This window comes from Acinonyx jubatus, chromosome B3 (assembly GCF_027475565.1).
Source record: "Acinonyx jubatus isolate Ajub_Pintada_27869175 chromosome B3, VMU_Ajub_asm_v1.0, whole genome shotgun sequence".
Taxonomy (NCBI): domain Eukaryota; kingdom Metazoa; phylum Chordata; class Mammalia; order Carnivora; family Felidae; genus Acinonyx; species Acinonyx jubatus.
In genome coordinates, this window is record NC_069386.1 from 98,425,560 (window position 1) to 98,444,320 (window position 18,761).

Below are 18,761 nucleotides of genomic sequence, written 5' to 3' on the forward strand. Positions count from 1 at the left end.
GTTTGTTTTTTTGTGTGTGATGAGAACTTTTAACATTTACCCTCTTAGCAACTTTCAAATATACAATATTGTTGGCTATAGTCATCATGCCTACGTTGTATCCCCAGGAGTAATTTAACTTATAACTGGAAGTTTGTGCCTTTTGACCCTTTCAGTCATTTTGCTCCCCACACCCTACCTCTGGCAACTACTAATTTTTTCTCTATATCCATGAATTTATTTGTTCATTTTGTTAGATAGAACATATAAGTGAGATCATAGAGTATTTGTCTTTCTCTTTCTGACTTGTTTCACTTACCGTAATGTATCAAAGCTCCATCTGAGCTGTTGTAAATGACAGGATTCCCTTTTTTATTGTGGAATAATATTCCACTATTTGTATTTGTATTTATATATATGTATATATAAACAAACTTCTTTATACCTTCATCTAACAATGGATACTTAAATTGTTCCCATGTCTTAGCTATTGTTAGTAATGCTGCTATGAACATGTGGGTGTATATATCTTTTCTAGCTGGTGGTTTAATTTTCTTTGGATAAATATCCAGAAGTGAAATTGCTGGGCCATATGGTAATTTCTATTTAAATATTTTTGAGGAACATGTTTTTGTTTTTGTTTTGTGTTGTTTAGAACAGTTTTTTTTTTAAGTTTTTATTTTCATTCTAGTTAACATACATTGTTATATTGGTTTCAGGTGTACAATATAGTGATTCCACAATTCCATTCACCACCTGGTCCTCATCACAGCAAGTGAGATCCTTAATCCCCATAATCTGTTTAACCAATGGTGGTTACATAGTTGCAGTGGAACTGATAACCATCAGTGCTTTATAGTTAAGAGTCTGTTTCTTGGTTTGTTTCTTTCTCTCTCTTCCTCCACCCCCATGCTCCTTTGTTTTGTTTCTTAAATTCCACACATGAGGGAAATCAAATGGTATTTCTTTCTTTGACTGACTTATTTTGCTTAACGTTATACTCTCTAGCTCCATCCATATTGTTGTAAATGGCAAAATTTCATTCTTTTTATGGCTGAATAATATTCCATTGTATACATACATCACATCTTCTTTATCCATTTATTAATCGATGGCCGCTTGGACTGCTATCATATCTTGGCTCTTGTAAATAATGCTGCAATGAACATGAGGTGCTATATCTTTTTGAATTAGTATTTTTGTATTCTTTGGGTAAATAGCCAGGACTGCAATGGCTGTATTATGGAGTAGTTCTATTTTTAACTTTTTGAGGAACTTTCATACTGTTTTACATAGTGGCTGCACCAGTTTACATTCCCACCAATGGTGCAAGAGAGTTCCTTTTTCTCCACATCCTTACCTGTACCTGTTGTTTCTTCTGTTGTTGATTTTAACCATTCTGACATGTGAGGTGATATCTCTTGTAGTTTTGATTTGCATTTTCCTGATGGTAAGTGGTGTTGAGCATCTTTTCATGTGTCTATTAGCCATCTGGATGTCTTCTTTGGAGAACTGTCTGTTCATGTCTTCTGCCCATGTTTTACATGGATTATTTGTTTTTTAGTGTTGAGTTGTATAAGTTCTTTATATATTTGAATACTAGCCCTTTATTGGATATGTCATTTGTAAATATCTTCTCCCATTCAGTAAGTTGCCTTTTAGTTTTATTGATTGTTTCTTTCACTGTGCAGAAGCTTTTTATTTTGATGTAGTCCCAATAGTTTATTTTTGCTTTTGTTTCCCTTGCCTCAGGGGATCTGTTTAGGAAAAAGTTGCTACAGATGATGTCAAAGAGGCTACTGCCTGTATTCTAGGATTTTTATGGTTTCAGATCTCACATTTAGGCCATCAATCCATTTTGAATTGATTTTTGCATATAGTATTAGAAAGTGGTGCACATTCTTTCTTTGGCATGTTGCTGTCCAGTTTTCCCAACACCACTTGTTGAAGAGACTGTCTTTTTTCCTATTGGATATTCTTCCCTGCTTTGTCAAAGATTAATTGACCATATGATTGTGGGTTTACTTCTGGATTTTCTATTCTGTTCCACTGATCTTTGTGTCTCTTTTTGCCTCAGTACCATACTGTTTTGACTACTCCATCTTTGTAATATAACTTGAAGTCCAGAATTGTGATGTCTCCAGCTTTACTTTTCCTTTTCAAGATTGCTTTGGCTGGCTGGGTCTTTTGTGGTTCCACACAAATTTTAGGATTATTCTAGTTCTGTGAAAAATGCTGTTAGGATTTTGCTAGGGATTGCATTAAATATGTAGATTGCTTTGGGTAGTATGGACATTTTAACCGTATTTGTTCTTCTAATCCATAAGCTTGAAATGTCTTTCCATTTCTTTGTGTTGTCTTCCATTTCTTTCATCAGTGTTTTGTAGTTTTCAGAGTACAGGTCTTTCACCTCTTTGGTTAGTTTTATTCCTAGATATCTCATTAGTTTTGGTGTAATTGTAAATGGGTCTGTTTTCTCTTAAAAAAAATTTTTTTTTTAATTAAGTAGACTCCATGCCCAATGTGGGGCTTGAATTCATGACTCTGAGGTTAAGAGTCACATGCTTTACTGCCAGAGCCAGCCAGGCACCCCTAAATGGGTTGTTTTCTTAATATCACTTTCTGCTGGCTCATTATTGGTATATAGAAATGCAACCAATTTCTGTATGTTGATTTTGCATCGTGTAACTTTACTGAATTTATTTATCAGTTCTAGGAGGTTTTTGGTGGAGTCTTTTGGGTTTTCTATATATAGTAGTATCATGTCATTTGCAAGTAGTGGAAGTTTCACTTCTTCCTTTCCAATTTGGATGCTTTTTATTCCTTTGTCTTGTCTGATTGCTATGGCTAGGACTTCCAGTAATGTGTTAAATAGAAGTGGTGAAAGTGGACATCCTTGTCTTCTTCCTGACCTTATGGGAAAAGCTCTGTTTTTCACCCTTGGGTATAATATTATCTATGGGTTTTTCATATATTGCCTTTATTATGTTGAGATATGTTCCCTCTAAATCTACTTTGTTGAGGGTTTTTATCATGAATGGATGTGGCACTTGTCAAATGCTTTTTCTGCATCTATTCAAATGATTATATGGTTCTTGTCCTTTCTCCTATGTGATGTATCACATTGATTGATGTGCAAATATTGAGCCACTCTTTCCCAAGAATAAATCTCACTTGATTGTGGTGAAAGATTTTTTTAAATGTATTCTTGGATTCAGTTTGCTGTTATTTTGTTGAACATTTTTGCATCTATGTTCATCAGAGATATTGGCCTATAGTTCTTTTTTTGGGGGGGGGGGTGTCTTTATCTGGTTTTGGTATCAGGGTAACACTGGCCTCATAGAACGAATTTGGAAATTTTCCTTCCTTTTCTATTTTTTGCAATAGTCTGAGAAGAAGAGATATTAACTCCTCTTTAAGTGTTTGATAGAGGGGTGCCTGGGTGGCTCAGTCAGTTAAGTGTCCAGCTCAGGTCATGATCTCATGGTTGTGAGATTGAGCCTCGTGTTGGGCTTCACACTGGGCATGGAGCCTGCTTAGGATTCTCTTTCTCCCTCTCTCTCTGCCCCTCCCTTCCTCTCAAAATTAATTAATTAATTAAAAAATAGGAGAGGAAGCTTGAGATGGTGGCATAGGAGGACACTTGCTCACCTCGTCCTGCTGATCACTTAGATTCCACCCACATCTGCCTAAAGAATGCAGAAAACCACCAGAAAACTAACAAAACGGACTCTCTGGAGCCAAGTATAGACGAGAGGCCCATGGAAGAGGGTAGGAAGGGCGGAGAGGTGGTGCGCGCTACCTGGACTGGTGGGAGGGAGCTGGGGCAGTGGAGGAGCAGCCCACCTGGCAAGGCAGAGCCCCCGAGTCTGGCTTGCAAAAGCAGAGGGGCCGGAAGGAGTGAGTTCTGACAGCCAGCGGGACTTAACATCTGGAATGTTATAAGTCAACAGCTCTAGTCAGAGAGCGGGAGGGCAAGAGGACACCGGGAGGGAGAGGTGTTGAGCTCCGGACGACAGAGCTCAGCTCAGCAGGGGAACAAAGGTGCTGGCCAGTGCCATCTCCCTCTCCCATCCCCCAGCCGAAACCCCAAAGGGAACCAGTTCACCTCACCAAACTTGCTTGCACCATGCAAACACCCAATGCTGTGCTTCTGTGGATCCATCCCTCCAATGGGTCTGCCTCCCTCCTGGTGCCACAGGGCCCCTCCCACAGGGGACCACCAATGGCAAAGCGAGCCAAGCCTGCCCCTCCCACCCCCCTGCACCTTGTGGATCCACCCCGGCTAATACGCCAGATCCCATCAAAGCAGCACCACAAGCCTGGCAGTGTGCAAGTAGCCCAGACAGGGGCCACACCACTCCACAGTGAGTCCTGCCCCTGGGAGAGGGGAAGATAAGGTTCACACCAGTCTGACTGTGGCCCCAGCCGTGGGCTGGGAACAGACATCGGGTCTGACTGCGGCCCCGCCCACCAACCCAAGTTACTCCGGACAGCACAGGGGAAGTGCCCTGCAGTTCTGCGCCGCTCCAGGGACTATCCGAAATGATAAAACGGAAGAATTCTCCTCAAAAGAAACTCCAGGAAGTAGCCACAGCTAACGAATTGATCAAAAACGATTTAAGCACTATAACAAAACATGAATTTAAAATAATAGTCATAAAATTAATCACTGGACTTGAAAAAAAGTATAGAGGACAGCAAAGAATCTATTGCTACAGAGATCAAGGGACTAAGAAACAGGAGGCTTTCTGGTTGCGGAGTCTAGGGAAGATGTGCAGAAATGGCACCTCGAAAGAGGAAAGAAAAGAAAGAAGAACAGGTCATGAGCCTTGGACCTCAGGTAGCTGAAGGAGAAAATGTGTTTGGCGTGTGCCACATCTTTGCATCCTTCAGTGACACTTTTGTCCATGTCACCGATCTTTCTGGCAAGGAAACCATCTGCCGTGTGACTGGTGGGATGAAGATGAAGGCTGACTGAGATGAGTCCTCTCCCTACGCTGCCATGGTGGCTGCCCAGGATGTAGCCCAGAGGTGCAAGGAGCTGGGCATCACCACTGTCCACATCAAACTCCAGGCCACAGGAGGAAATAGAACCAAGACCACCAGACCTGGGGCCCAGTTGGCCCTCAGAGCCCTTGCCCGCTCAGGAATGAAGATTGGGTGGATTGAGGATGTCACCCCCATTCCCTCCGATAACACCCGCAGGAAGGGGGGTCGCCGTGGTCGCCGTTTGTGAACAGGATTCCTCAAATTATTGTTTTCTGGTAATAAACTGCCTTTGTGTAAGCTAAAAAAAAAAAGAAAAGAAAAGAAACAGGAGGAGCTAAAAAATGCTATAAATGAGGTGCAAAATAAAATGGAGGTGACCACAGCTCGCATTGAAAAGGCAGAGGAGAGAATAGGTGAATTAGAAGATAAAATTATGGAAAAAGAGGAAGCTGAGAAAAAGAGAGATAAAAAAATCCAGGAGTATGAGGGGAGAATTAGAGAAATAAGTGATGCAATCAAACACAACAATATCGGTGTAATAGGAATTCCAGAAGAGGAAGAGAGAGAAAAAGGGGCTGAAGGTGTACTTGTACAAATCATAGCTGAGAACTTCCCTCATCTGGGGCAGGAAAACGGCATTGAAATCCAAGAGGCACAGAGAACTCCCTTCACACGTAACTTGAATTGATCTTCTGCATGACATATCATAGTGAAACTGGCAAAATACAAGCATAAAGAGAAAATTCTGAAAGCAGCTAGGGATAAACATACTCTAACTCTATATAAAGGGAGACCGATAAGACTAGTGACAGACCTATCTACTGAAACTTGGCAGGCCAGAAAGGAATGGCAGGAAATCTTCAATGTGATGAACAGAAAAAAATATGCAGCTGAGAATCCTTTATCCAGCAAGTCTGTCATTCAGAAGAGAAGGAGATATAAAGGTGTTCCCAAACAAACAAAAACTGAAGGAATTAATCACCACTAAACCAGCCCTACAAGAGATCCTAAGGGAGATTCTGTGAGTGAAATGTTGCAAGGACCACAAAGTACCAGAGACATCACTACAAGCATGAAACTTACAGACATCACAATGACTTTAAACCCATATCTTTCAGTAATAACACTAAATGTAAATGGGCTAAATGCTCCAACCAAAAGACATAGGGTATCAGAATGGATAAAAAAAAAAAACGACCCATCTATTTGCGGTCTACAAGACACTCACTTTAGACCTGAGGACACCTTCAGATTGAAAGTGAGGGGATGGAGAACTATCTATCATGCTACTGGAAGTCAAAAAAAGCTGGAGTAGCCATACTATATCAGACAAACTAGACTTTAAATTAAAGGTTGTAACAAGAGATGAAGAAGGGCATTATATAATAATTACAGAATCTATCCATCAGGAAAAGCTAACAATTATAAATGTCTAGCCACCAAATTCAGAGGAACCCAAATATAGAAAATAATCACAAACATAAGCAATCTTATTGATAAAAATGTGGTAACTTCAGGGAACTTTAATACCCCACTTGCAATAATGGCTAGATCATCTAGACACAGGATCAATAAAGAAACAAGGGCCCTGAATAATACATTGTATCAGATGGACTTGACAGATGTATTTAGAACTCTGCATCCCACTTTCTTCTCGAGTGCACATGGAACATTCTCCAAGATAGATCACATACTGGGTCACAAAACAGCCCTTCATAAGTATACAAGAATTGAGATCATACCATGCATACTTTCAGACCACAATGCCATGAAGCTTGAAATCAACTACAGGAAAAAGTCTGGAAAACCTCCAAAAGCATGGAGGTTAAAGAACACCCTACTAAAGAATGAATGGGTCCACCAGGCAATTAGAGAAGAAATTAAACAATATATGGAAACAAATGAAAATGAAAATACAACAATCCAAACGCTTTGGGATGCAGCAAAGGCAGTCCTGAGAGGAAAATACATTGCAATCCAGGCCTATCTCAAGAAACAAGAAAAATCCCAAATACAAAATCTAACAGCACACCTAAAGGAAATAAAAGCAGAAAAGCAAAGACACCCCAAACCCAGCAGAAGAAGAGAAATAATAAAGATCAGAGCAGAAACAAACAATATAGAATCTAAAAAAACTGTAGAGCAGATCAAGGAAACCAAGAGTTGGGATTTTGAAAAAATAAACAAAATGGATAAACCTCTAGCCAGGCTTCTCAAAAAGAAAAGGGAGATGACCCAAATAGATAAAATCATGAATTAAAGTGGAATTATTACAACCAATCCCTCAGAAATACAGCAATTATCAGGGAATACTATGAAAAATTATATGCCAACAAACTGGACAACCTGGAAGAAATGGACAAATTCCTAAATACCCACACACTTCCAAAACTCAATCAGGAGGAAATAGAAAGCTTGAACAGACCCATAACCAGCAAAGAAATTGAATCGGTTATCAAAAATCTCCCAACAAATAAGAGTCCAGACCAGATGGCTTCCCAGCGGAGTTCTACCAGACGTTTAAAGCAGAGATAATACCTATCCTTCTCAAGCTGTTCCAAAAAATAGAAAGGGAAGGAAAACTTCCAGACTCATTCTATGAAGCCAGTATTACTTTGATTTCTAAACCAGACAGAGACCCAGTAAAAAAAGAGAACTACAGGCCAATATCCCTGATGAATATGGATGCAAAAATTCTCAAGAAGATACTAGCAAATCGAATTCAACAGCATATAAAAAGAGTTATTCACCATGATCAAGTGGGATTCATTCCTGGGCTGCAGGGCTGGTTCAACATTTGCAAATCAATCAATGTGATACAACACATTAATAAAAGAAAAGAACCATATGATCCTGTCAATTGATGCAGAAAAAGCATTTGACAAAATTCAGCATCCTTTCTTAATAAAAACCCTCGAGAAAGTTGGGATAGAAGGAACATACTTAAACATCATAAAATCCATTTATGAAAAGCCCACAGCTAACATCATCCTCAATGGGGAGAAACTGAGAGCTTTCCCCCTGAGATCAGAAACACGACAGGGATGTCCACTCCCAACGCTGTTGTTTAATATAGTGTTGGAAGTTCTAGCATCTGCAATCAGACAACAAAAGGAAATCAAAGGCATCAAAATTGGTAAATATGAAGTTAAGCTTTCACTTTTTGCAGATGACATGATATTATACATGGAAAACCGTATAGACTCCACCAAAAGTCTGCTGGAACTGATACATGAATTCAGCAAAGTCTCAGGATACAAAATCAATGTACAGAAATCAGTTGCATTCTTATACACTAACAATGAAGCAACAGAAAGACAAATAAAGAAACTGATCCCATTCACAATTGCACCAAGAAGCATAAAATACCTAGGAATAAGCCTAACCAAAGATGTAAAAGATCTGTATGCTGAAAACTATAGAAAGCTTATGAAGGAAATTGAGGAAGATATAAAGAAATGGAAAAACATTCCATGCTCATGGGTTGGAAGAATAAATATTGTTAAAATGTCAATACTACCCAAAGCTATCTACACATTCAATGCAATCCCAATCAAAATGGCACGAGCAGTCTTCTTGAAGCTAGAACAAGCAATCCTAAAATTTGTATGGAACCACAAAAGGCCCCGAATAGCCAAAGAAATATTGAAGAAGAAGACCAAAGCAGGAAGCTTCACAATCCCAGACTTTAGCCTCTACTACAAAGCTGTAATCATCAAGACAGCATGGTATTGGCATGAAAACAGATACATAGACCAATGGAATAGAATAGAAACCCAGAATTAGACCCACAAATGTATAGCCAACTAATCTGTGACAAAGCAGGAAGAATATCCAATGGAAAAAAGACAGTCTCTGTAACAAATGGTGCTGGGGGAACTGGACAGCAACATGCAGAAGCATGAAACTAGACCACTTTCTTACACCATTCACAAAAATAAACTCAAAATGGATAAAGGACCTGAATGTGAGACAGGAAATCGTCAAAACCCTAGAGGAGAAAGCAGGAAAAAAACCTCTCTGACCTCAGCCACAGCAATTTCTTACTTGACACATCCCCAAAGGCAAGGGAATTAAAAGCAAAAATGAACTGTTGGGACCTCATGAAGATAAAAAGCTTCTGCACTGCAAAGGAAACAATTAACAAAACTAAAAGGCAACGAACAGAATGAGAAAAGATATTTGCCAATGACATATCGGACAAAGGGCTAGTATCCAAAATCTATAAAGAGCTCACCAAACTCCACACCTGAAAAACAAATAATCCAGTGAAGAAATGGGCAGTAAACCGAATATGAATAGAAAAATGAATAGACACTTCTCTAAAGAAGACATCCAGATGGCCAACAGGCACATGAAAAGTGCTCAACGTCGCTCCTCATCAGGGAAATACAAATCAAAACCACACTGAGATACTACCTCACGCCAGTCAGAGTGGCTAAAATGAACAAATCAGATGCTGGTGAGGTTGTGGAGAAACGGGAACCCTCTTGCACTGTTGGTGGGAATGCAAACGGTGCAGCCGCTCTGGAAAACAGTGTGGAGGTTTCTCAAAAAATTAAAAATAGACCTACCCTATGACCCATCAGTAGCACTGCTAGGAATTTACCCAAGGGATACAGGAGTACTGATGCATAGGGGCACTTGTATCCCAATGTTTATAGCAGCACTCTCAACAATAGCCAAATTATGGAAAGAGCCTAAATGTCCATCAACTGATGAATGGATAAAGAAATTGTGGTTTATACACACAATTCTTATTTGTATACTACGTGGCAATGAGAAAGAATGAAATGTGGCCATTTGTAGCAACGCGGATGGAGCTGGAGAGTGTTATGCTAAGTGAAATAAGTCATATAGAGAAAGACAGATACTGTATGTTTTTACTCTTATGTGGATCCTGAGAAACTTAACAGAAGACCATGAGGGAGGGGAGGGAAAAAAAAAAAGGTTAGAGAGGGAGGGAGCCAAAACATAAGAGACCCTTAAAAACTGAGAACAGGGGCGCCTGGGTGGCTCAGTCGGTTAAGTGGCCAACTTCGGCTCAGGTCATGATCTCGCGGTCCGTGAGTTCGAGCCCCCCGTCGGGCTCTGTGCTGACAGCTCAGAGCCTGGAGCCTGTTTCAGATTCTGTGTCTCCCTCTCTCTGACCCTTCTCCATTCATGCTCTGTCTCTCTCTGTCTCAAAAATAAATAAACGTTAAAAAAATTAAAAAACAAAACAGAACAAACAGGGTTGATGGTGGAGGGAGGGGAGGGTGGGTGATGGGTATTGAGGAGGGCACCTGTTGGGATGAGCACTGGGTGTTGTATGGAAACGAATTTGACAATAAAGTTCATATTTAAAAAAAAAATAATAAAAAAAGCTGATGCTTTGCCTAGGTATCTAGATCTGACTTATAATTCTAACCATAACCTGAGCAACCCTGGAAAAGTTATCTTGCCTCTCTGAGTCTCGGGTTCCTCTTCTGTAAAATAGAATACATAAAATCTCTTGCAGGGACGTTGGAAAAAATAAATATGATAATAAATAAATAAATAAATATTTGGTAGGATTTGAAGCCATCTGGTCCTGAACTTTTTTTTGTTGGGAGTTTTTTGATTACTGATTTAACTTCACTGATGGAAACTGGTCTGTTCGAATTTCCTATTTCTTCCTCATTACATATTGGGAGGTTTTGGGGAATTTATTTATTTCTTCTTGATGTCTAGTTTGTTGACATGTAAACTTCCCTCTTAGAATTGCTTTTGTTGCATCCCAAGGGTTATGGCCCATTGTGTATTCATTTTTGTATCCATGTACCTTGTTTTAAATTTTTTTAATGTTTTATTTATTCTTGAGAGAGAGAGAGAGAGAGAGAGAGAGAGAGAAGGAGCATGGGCAAGGGAGGGGCACAGTGAAAGAGGGACACAGAATCCAAAGCAGACTCCAGGCTCTGAGCTATCAGCACAGAGCCTGATGTGAGGCTTGAACTCATGAGCCATGAAATCATGACCTGAGCCAAAGTTGGATGCTCAACCGACTGAGCCACCCAGGGGCCCCAGTATCCATGTACTTTTTAATTTCTGCTTTTATTTCTGGTTGGTGCATTCATTGTTTAGTAGCATGTTACTTAACCTCCATGTATTTGTGGTCTTCCAGATATTTTATTGTGGTTGACTTCTATTCATTATGGTCAGAAAAGATGCATGGTATGATTTTAATCTTTTTGAAATCGTTGAAGCTTGTTTTGTGGGCTATTGTGTGATCTGTTCTGGAGAATGTTCTATGTGCACTTGAAAAGAATGTGTATTCTGGAGTTTTAGGATGGAATGTTCTGTTCCAGTGTGTCATTCAAAGCCATTGTTTCCTTATTGATTTTCTGTTTAGATGATCTGTCCATTGATGTAAGTAGGGTGTTAACGTCCCCTACCATTATTGTGTTATTATCAGATTAGTTCCTTTATGTTTGTTATTAACAGTTTTATGTATATGGGTGCCTCTGTGTTGGGTGCATAAATATTTACAATTGTCATATCTTCCTGTAGGATTGTCCCCTCTATTATTATATGTGTCCTTCTTTGTCTCTTGTTATTGTGTTTGTTTTAAAGTCTAGTTTGTCTGATATAAGTATTGGTACACTGGCTTTCTTTTGACATCTGTTTGCATGTTAGATGTTTCTCCATCCCCTCAGTTTGAATTTGCAGGTGTCTTTAGGACTAAAATGAGTCTCTTGTAGGCAGTATATGGATGGGTCTTGTTTTTTTATCCATCTGTCACTGTATGTCTTTTGAGTGGAGCATTTAGTCCATTTACATTTGAAGTAATTATTGATAGATATGTATTTATTGCTTGTTTTATGGCTGTTTCTGAAGATTTTCTCTGATCCTTTCTGGTCTTTCTCTTTTTCCTGGTTTACTGTTTGTTTGTTTGTGATACATTTGGATTTCTTTCTCTTTATTCTTTGCATATTTTAGTGGCGTTTGACATATGATTACCATTAGGTTTGTATATAACCTCTTTTGTATATAGCAGTCTACATTAAGTTGATGGTCATTTAAGTTTGAACACATTCTTACTCCTCTTCCCCCTATGTTTTAGGTATATGGTGTCATATATTACATCTTTTTATTTTGTGAGCACCTTGACTGATATTTTATAAAAATATTCATTTTTACTGTGTTTGTATTTCTTTCCTTTGTACTGTCACTTTTGGTCTCTACTTGAAGAGTGTCTTTAATAGTTCTTGCCAGGCTGCTTTACTGGTCACGAACTCCTTTAATTTTTGTTTGTCTGGGAAACACACACACTCTCTCTCTCTCTCTCTTTCTCTCTCTCTTTCTCTTTCTCTCTCTCTCTCTCTCTCTCTCTCTCTCTCTCTCTCTCTTCTGAATGATAGCCTTGCAGATTATTTTTTCCCCAGAATGTTGAATAAAACATGCCACTCTCTTGTGTCTTGGAAGGTGTCTGCTGAAAAGTCCTCTGATAGCCTATGGGGTTTCCCTTGTATGTAACTATCTCCTTTTGTCTTTCTGCTTTAATAATTTTTTCTTTATCAGTATATTTTGCCACTTTAATTATAATATGATTTGGTGTGGATCTGCTTTTGTTAATTTTGTTGAGGGTTCTCTGTACCTCCTGGTATATCTTTGTGCCTCCTGGATCTATATATGTATTTCCTTTCCCAGGTTAGGACAGTTTTCAGCTATTATTTCTTCAAATAAAATTTCTGCCCCCCGTTTCTCTCTCTTCTTCTTCTGGTACTCCTCTAATGTGAATGTTATTAAATTTGATGGAATCACTGAGTTCCCTAAGTCTATTCTCATTTTGCCTTATTCTTTTCTCTTTCTTTTGTTCAGCTTGATTAGCTTCCATTACTCTGTTTTCTAGGTCACTATTTTGTTCTTCTGCCTCTTTCATCCTGCTGTTAATACTGTCAAGCATGTTTCACATGTCATTTATTGAGCCCTTTCCTCTGTTATGTTATTCCTTACTTATTGTATATTCTTGGCTCCTTTGTCATAAATTGACCATATATGCATGGGTTTATTTCTGGGCTTTGTTCTATTTCACTGATTTATGTGGCTGTGTTTATGCCAATACCATACCGTTTTCGTTATTATAGCTTTGTAATATAGTTTGAAATCAGGAAGTGTGATGCCCGCAGAATTGTTCATCTTTCTCAGAGTTGCTTTGGCTATTTGGGATCTTTTGTGGTTCTGTTACAAATTTTAGAATTGTTTTTTCCATTTTTGTGAAAAAATGCCATTGGAATTTTGATAAGGATTACATGGAATCTGTAGATTACTTTGGGTAGAATGGACATTTTAACAATATTAATTCTTCCAGTCCATGAGCATGGAATATCTTTCCATTTGTGACTTCAATTTATTTCATCAATGTCTTAGAGTAGGTATTTTATTCTTTTGAAACAATTGTAAATGGAACTGTATTCTTAATTTCTCTTTCAGATAGTTTGTTATTAGTGTATAGAGACTCAACTCATTTTTGTATATTGATTTTGTATCCTACAACTTATTATTCTAATGAGGGTTTTTTTTTGGTGAAGTTTTTAGGGTTTTCTATATATAGTATCATGTCATCTGCATGTAGAGACAGTTTACTTTCTGATTTGGATGTTTTTTATTACTTTATCTTGCATCATTGTTCTAGCTAGGACTCCCAGTACTATTTTAAATAAAAGTGGTGAGGGTAGACATCCTTGTCTTGTTCCTGATCTTATAAGAAAAGCTTTCAGTTTTTCACAATTGAGTATGATGTTAGCTGTGGGCTCATTGTATATTGTCTTTAGTATGTTTAGGTATTTTCTCTCTGTACTCTGTTGAGAGTTTTTATCATGAATGGATGTTGTGTTTTGTCAAATGCTTTTGCTGCATCCTTTTAATGTATTATTGAATTCAGTTTGCTAATATTTTGTTGATGATTTTTACATCTGTGTTCATCAGGGATATTAGTCTGTATTTTCCTTTTGTTTTAGTGCCTTTATCTGGTTTTGATATTTAATGCTGGCCTCATAAAATAAGTTTGGAAGTGTTCCCCCCTCTTCAATTTTTTGGAAGAGTTTGAGAAGGATTTGTATTAATTCTTTAAACATTTGATAGAATTCACCAGGGAAGCCATCTGGACTTTTGTTTGTTGCGGTTTCTGATTACTGATTCAATCTCCTTACTAGTAATTAGTCTGTTCAGATTTTCTCTTTTTTCATGATTCAGTCTTTGTAGGTTGTATGTTTGTAGGAATGTATTCATTTCTTCTACATTGTCTAGTTTATTGGTATGAAGTTCATAATACTCTCTTATTTGTATTTCCATTGTGTCAATTGTGACATCTCTTTAATATCTGATTTTATTTTGAGTTTTCTCTCTGTTTTTTCCTTGGTGAGTCTAGCTAAATGTTTATCTTTTCAAAAACCAGCTCTTGGTTTCATTGATCTTTTCTACTGATTTTTTTAGTCTCTGCTTCATTTATTTCTGCTCTGATATTTGTTAGTTCCTTCCCTCTATTAACTTAGGGCTTAATTCTTTTTTTAGTTTCATAAGGTATAAAGTTGGGTGGTTTATTTGAGATCTTTCTTATTTCTTAATATAGGTATTTATCACTGTGAACTTCCCTCTTAAAACTACTTTTGCTGCATCCTATAAATTTTGGTATGTTATATTCTCATTTTCATTTGTCTCAAAATTTGATTTCTATTTTTATTTCTTTTTTGACCTATTGGTTGTTTGGTAGCATGTTGTTTAATCTCCACATAACTTGTCAGTTTTCCAGTTTTCTTCTTGTAATTGTTTTCTAGTTTCATACCATTGTGTTTGGGAAAAAATGCTTGATATTATTTCAGTCTTTTAAATTTATTAAGATTTATTTTGTGATCTACCCTGGAGAATGTCCCATGTGTGCTTGGGAAAAATGTTTATTCTGCTGCTTTTGGATGGAATGTTCTATAAATGTCTGTTAAGACCACCTGTTCTAACATGTTGTTTAAGTCCTATGTTTCTTTATTGATTTTCTGTCTGGATGATCTATCCAATGATGACAGTGAGGTATTGCAGTCTCCTACTATTATTGGATTGCTGTTTATTTCTCCTTTTAGGTCTGTTAATATTTGCTTTATATATTTAGGTGCTTCTATGTTGGGTGTATGTAAATTTACAAATGTTCCGTCATCTTACTGGATTGACCCCTTTATCATTAGAAAATTTTTTAATCATAAAAATCATAAAAAAATTTTTTTAATGTCTATTTATTTTTGCGAGAGAGATAGCAGGGGAGGGCCAGAGAGAGAGAGGGAGACACAGAATCCAAAGCAGGCTCCAGGCTCTGAGCTGTCAGCACAGAGCCCAAAGCAGGGCTCGAACTCATGAACCACAAGATCATGACCTGAGCTGAAGTCAGATGCTTAACCAACTGAGCCACCCAGGTGCCCCTATATAATTAACTTCTTTGTCTCTTATTACAGGTTTGTCTTAAAGTCTATTTTTTCCTCATACAAGTATAGCTACTTTAGCTGTCATTTGATTTCCATTTGCATACACTGTCTTTTCCCATACCTTCCCTTCCCTGTGTGTGTTCTTAAAGTTGAAATGAGTCTCTTATAGGCAGCATATAGTTGGGATATTTATATATTTAAAATCTCTTCAGCCACTCTGTGTCTTTTAATAGGAGAATTTAGTCCATTTATGTTTAAAGTAATTATTGATAGGTATGGACTTACTGCCATTGTGTTCATCGTTTTCTAATTCCTTTGTTCCTTTTTCTTATGTTCTCTTCATTTGTGATTGGATGATTTTCTGTATTGGTATGCTTAGATTCCTTTTCCTTTATCTTTTATGAATGTAGTATAGGTTTTGCTTTGTGGTTACAGCATAGCTTACATAAAACATATTTATAACTGTCTATTTTAAGTTGATAATAACTTAAAATTTTTAAAAAATATATTTATTTATTTTTGAGAGACAGAAAGAGAACACAAGCCGGGGAAGAGTAGAGAGAGAGAGAGAGAGACCCAGAATTCAAAGCAGGCTCCAGGCTCTGAGCTGTCAGCACAGAGCCCAATGCAGGGCTTGAACCCACAAACCAACAGTGAAATCATGACCTGACCTGAAGTTGGATGCCTAATTGAGTGAGCTACCCAAGAGCCTCAAGTTGACAACAACTCTTAAGTCCAACTTAATTATAAAGCTCTACATTTTTACTGCCCCCCTTTTATGTTTTTGATTTAACAATTTATATTTTTTGTCTGTGTATCCATTAACAAATTATTGTAATTATAGTTATTTTTCACTACTTTTGTCTTTTAACCTTCATACTAGTTTTATAAATGATTGACCTACCACCATTACATTAAATTATTGTGAACTTAACCATATATTTACCTTTACCAATAAAATTTATACTCTCATATGTTTTCCTGTTACTAATTAGCCCCCTTTCATTTCAGCTTAAAGAAATTCCTTTAACATTTCTTGTGGATTCGGTGTAATGGTGCTGAACTCCTCCAGCTTTTGCTTGTCTGGAAAACTCTTTTTCTTTCCTTCAATTTTGAAGGATTTTTTTTTTTGCCAGGTAGAGTATTTTTGGTTGGCAGATTTTTTCTTTCAGCTTGGCGAATGTATCATGCCACTCCTTTCTGACTTGCAAGAATTTGTTGAAAACATTTGTTGATAGTCTTATGGGTGTTTCCTTATACATAACAAGTTGTCTTTCTCTTGCTGTTTTTAATATTTTGTCCTTGTCTTTAACTTTTGATAATTTAATTATACTGTGTCTTGGTGTGGGTCTCTTTGAATTCATCTTCTTTCGAACTTCCTGGATCTGGATGTCTGTTTCCTTTCTCAGGTTAGGGAAGTTTTCAGCCATTACTTCTTTAAAGACTTTTTTCTGCCCCTTTCTCTTCTCCTTCTGGGACCCCTATAATGTTGGGCCTCTTGATGTTGTCCTATTAGTCCCTTAACCTATTTTATTTTTTTTGCTCCTCTTTTTGGATGAATTCTACTGCCCTATCTTAGAGTGTGCTGATTTTTTCTTTCACTTCATCTGCTATTAAAACTTTCTATTGAGGGGCACCTGGGTGGCTTAGTCGGTCAAGCATTGGACTTTTGCTCAGGTCACGATCTCACAGTTTGTGAGTTCGAGCCCCGCATCGGGCTCTGTACTGACATTTCAGAGCCTGACATCTCAGATTCTGTGTCTCCTTCTATCTCTGTCCCTCCCCCACTTGTGCTCTGTCTCTGTCTCTGAAAAATAAATAAATGTAAAAAAAAAAAACAACCTTCTATTGAATTTTTCAGTTCAATTATTAAATTCTTCAGCTATGTGATTTCTGTTTGGTACTTTCTTATATTTTTCATCTCCTGTTGAAATTCTCACTTTGTTCATGCATTGTTTTCCTGACCTCAGCAAGTGGTCTTTATGACCATTGTTTTGAACTTCTTGTCAGGTAAATCACTTATCTCTCTTTCATTAAGGAATTTTTCTGAGGTTTTAGTTTGTTGTTTTGTTTGGAACATATTCCTCTATTCATTTTTCTTGACTCTTTCTGTTGATTTTCTGTGCATTAGATAAAACAACCACGTTTCTCGGTCTTGAAGAGGTGGTCTCATTTAGGCAATGAACCTTATTATTCAATCTTGACTTCCTTGTGGTTTTCTCTCAAAATTTTGTGGTTGTCCAAATGGCCTTCTATGTTCTTAGTGGCTTCCAGTAGTTGAGGGTGTGCCAATATTTCTCATTGTCCCAAAGGGGAAGATCTCAGTCAGCACTAAATGCAGACAGATTAGAAGCAGACACTCAGGGAGCATCTTTTTAACTTTCTTTAAAAAATTTTTCATTTTGAGCTCAGAGAAAGTGTAGAAACCCTTGTAGTTACAAAGGTCTGTATTAAAACCTTTTCATCATTGATTAGAGCTGATTAGTCTTTCATACACATATATAATTACCCCCACAGATATCTTACTCATCCATCAACAAGTTCTCACTATTTTACTGTCACTTTTATGAACACACATCCACACACGCATGCATTCCTAACTCTAGACATAAGCCCTTATTGTTTTAAATTACTTTTGCTTCTCAGAACTACAAAGATCATGCATCAGGTAGATTGGAAGTCCTCTGATACTCAGATTTGGGTATTTTCATCATTGAGCCACTTCTTTTTAAAGTATGTAAATATGCCTCTTGGAGCACCTGGGTGGCTCATTCATTTAAGCGTCAGACTGTTGATTTCAGCTCAGGTCATGATCTCATGGTTTGTGGGTCGACCCTCCATTGGGCTCCACACTGACAGTGCAGGGCCTGCTCAAGATTCTTGTTCTCCCTCGCTCTGCTCTTCCCCCATCTCTGAAAATAAATAAATAAACATTAAAAAAAAAAAAGATTCTCTCTCTCCCTCTCTCTTTGCCCCTCCCCTGCTCATGCTCTCTCACTCTCAAAAAAAAAAAAATTAATTAAATTAAGTATGTAAATATACCTCCTTCAGGGGCGGACTGGGAGATGTGTGTTTCTGTCTGCTCCCTCTGCACATCAAGCCCTGAGGGGGATAGACAGTTAAGAATTGTTTCTTTGTTTGCTACCAACCCACTGAATCCATGAACACGAGTCCCACTGGCTACCAGTGCCAGGTTATCAAGAGATGTGTCCTCTGGGGGGCAGCCACAAAAGCCAGGGTGGTACCCGTTATGCATAAGCTCCTTTCTCAAAGACGTTGGTAACGTGGAGTGGGACAAAGGGAGAGCACAAAGATGGTGACTGCTGGCCTTCCTGGTTTCTGGAGAGGATGGCAATGGGCCTC

The 18,761-nt window shown here is 37.9% G+C and overlaps 1 protein-coding gene, 2 non-coding genes and 1 pseudogene across 3 annotated transcripts in view; 2 read left to right on the forward strand and 2 right to left on the reverse strand.

Annotated features, from left to right (window-relative positions):
• The window catches only part of LOC128316171 (uncharacterized), a 29,738-nt gene that overhangs the window by 2,903 nt on the left and 8,074 nt on the right, over window positions 1-18,761 (forward strand). The gene's annotated exons all lie outside the window — the stretch shown is intronic.
• LOC106981969 (40S ribosomal protein S14-like) lies at window positions 3,994-5,268 on the forward strand (annotated as a pseudogene).
• Window positions 17,802-17,871, reverse strand: LOC113601689 (small nucleolar RNA U2-30). Its single transcript, XR_003422973.1, has one exon. It is a non-coding gene; the product is annotated as a small nucleolar RNA U2-30 (small nucleolar RNA).
• Window positions 18,039-18,117, reverse strand: LOC113601690 (small nucleolar RNA U2-19). The gene has a single exon (XR_003422974.1). It is a non-coding gene; the product is annotated as a small nucleolar RNA U2-19 (small nucleolar RNA).